We start from the raw sequence: 2,830 nt of genomic DNA on the forward strand, positions 1-2,830 counted from the left end.
AGGCCACCAAGCGAGAACGATATACCATAATCCTATTTACAGGCATGCTTCAAAAGTGGATTTTGTTAGGTTGTCTTAGATAAATTTCTCTAATTAATAGTCTTATATCATGTAACGCCCTATCCTAAATCGTTACCCATTTTGTTGTGGTAACGTAATTTTAGATGATCTAGGTGTTTGGATTAGGTTTTTGAGCCAATAGGTATTTTGGTAAAGTAACAATGCAAGATTTTATGGAAATTGGATTCTTGTTCGGGAAATTTTATCGCATGTATAAGTTGATAAAAGCATTGAGCTTCTCGTTACCATTTTGTGGATATAAGGATCTACGGATTCAATTTATAACGAAGAAGTTATGGCCTTTGGAGTGTTTAAGGGTTTAAAAGGACACCCTAGTATGCGGGGAGTACATAGGGAGTATGTGGGGCTTACTGATACAAATTGTAGTACATTGGGCATACACTAGTGTACGCTTAGCGTACCAAGTGGTAAAGATCGTGAAGCCTCAGCCTCGTACGTCGGGCGTACGAGGAGTACGTTGGGCGTATGAGAGGTGCAAGAAACCCTAATTTTAAGTGTGAGTACCCTATTTAATCATCTTAAGTCCTTAGGGTTGGTCTCTTTACCAGTCCCTAAACCTCCTAAAACCCTCAAATCAATCCTTAACCTCCATTAATGTGCATTTGAGCTCTTGAGGAGAATTTGGTGTTGTTTTTCTCATTTTGAAGAGATTGAAGAAGGATGAAGGTTCATAGCTTGGTGGGGGGACTTAGAGATCCAAAATAAATCATCACTTTGCAAGCTCCTAGAGGTATCATATTTAAATCTTGACTTGTTAAAGCTTAGATCTATTATTGTCTTGATTTTCATGCTCTTTGGTTTCTTTTTCGGTTGAAGGACTTATTCTTTTAGATCTGAGTTTTTATGAGGTTCTTAAGCACAAAGGTGAAATCTTTATGAGGTTTAAGGTCACATACATGTGATAAGTTAACTAATAAGTCCTTTTGAGCTTTAAGAGCTTCATTAGGCATGCATGAACATAAAGCTAGCAACTTTACGTGATTATCCAGCTCAAGGAAGTCAGATCTATGTTGTGGATCAATGTCTTAGCAGATTAAGGAAGAAAAATTAGATTTGGCTTAATAGAGGAGTATGTTGGGCACACAAGTCCTTACACGCAGTGTATAACCCCTTAAGCCAGTACGCTTAGTGTACAAGCTGAGTACGCCCCGCATACTCATCAGGAATGGATTTCAATGTTTGGGCCTCATTTTGGGATATCCATTGGGCTTAGATGTTTTAGGCCATGTTTGGCCGTCAATTTTGGATTGATAAATATTTTTGAAAGGCCCACTATGAGATTTGGGACCAAATTGGAAAATTAGGCCATATTTGGGCCATGGGTGTTTAATTGGAATTTGTGCTTTTAAATTCTTAAACTAGGCCTCGAATTTGGGACAAGTTATGAAGAGGGTAAAAAAGTATCGTACCCTAGTTTGGACACTTAGTGTGGGTCGGATCCAATTATTGATGGATGATTAACTTGTGATTGATAGCGCGAGGATTCTTGCGAGCCAGCAACCAGAGATTCTTTTTGTGAGATTCATTAGTGCAACGTGAGTTTCCTCCCTGGGTTTAGTGGGTCTATGGTACCAATTTCGGCCCTTATTGTTTATGTTAGGATGTCAAGAGTCTGTGTGACCCTTGCATGTGTTATGTGTTGCTATGTATACCATACAAGGCTCGATGTCGAGCGAGGCCTGATGACTAAAATGTAGGCTATGTTTTTATGATCATTATATGTGTTATCAAGATTATGTGATATATATTGTATGTGTATAGTGGGTAGGGCCCGATGTTAGGCAGCGGCTTAGAATAATAGATTTGTATACCAAGCAGGGCCCGACGGAGGGCGAGGTCGATGGATGACGGGGGCCCGGTATGTGATTTATTATGTATGGTGTGTGGTATTTTAGGAAACTCACTAAGCTTTGTGCTTACGATTTTCAGTTTATGTTTAGGTACTTCGGTTTTTAGTTGGAAGAAATTAGGATGATTGTAGAGCACACACCACATGTTTCTGCATTATGTGATTTACTATTATAACGATGATGTATTAATAAAGCTTTGATTACCCTGGTTTATCAAAATGAGATGAGATGATTTACTCTTCTTCTTTCTTCTGGGTTATTATCGTAAATTTGTATTGCTTTGGAATTTGGTCTAGGTTTGGGTAAGCAATATCTCAGTTGGTTCTCTCCTATTGCCTGGTTTATATTATCAAGGATTATTATATGCCATTTTGCATGTCGAGACTCTTTAATGAATCATTAGTGGCATATCTTGTTGAGTGAGTTCCAGTGTTTTTGGTTGCTATTCCGGTTCCTGATGGGGTCAATTCAGGGCTATTGTTTGGAGGATCTTTGGTCAGGGTTAGCAGGTTAGTTCTCTAGTGAATTCAGGTTTCAATTGTTTTATGTTTGGATCTGGTGGGATCGGCAATCGTCTATGAAATAAATTTTGATTTCAAACACTACCGTTAGTAGGGGAGGAGCGGTAGTGAGAAGATGGTGGTGACAGTTACATGAGTTATTTGGTCATTAGAAGTGCCAGGGGGGATTTTGTATTTCAAATGGGTGGTAGATGGTTAGAATTTAGTAATTATTTGAGGATGGAAGTTAGGGTGAATATTCGCCAATTCAGAACAAGGCGTATGGTTTTAGTCCCCAGCATAAGAACTTAAGGAATTGATGTGGTATCATGGGAGGCACTTGGAGCTATTTGGACTTGCTAAAATTTCAGGGAATATTCTTCTTGATTTCAAGAGTTG

This window comes from Lactuca saligna, chromosome 8, assembly GCF_052625555.1.
Source record: "Lactuca saligna cultivar CGN05327 chromosome 8, ASM5262555v1, whole genome shotgun sequence".
NCBI classification, from domain to species: domain Eukaryota; kingdom Viridiplantae; phylum Streptophyta; class Magnoliopsida; order Asterales; family Asteraceae; genus Lactuca; species Lactuca saligna.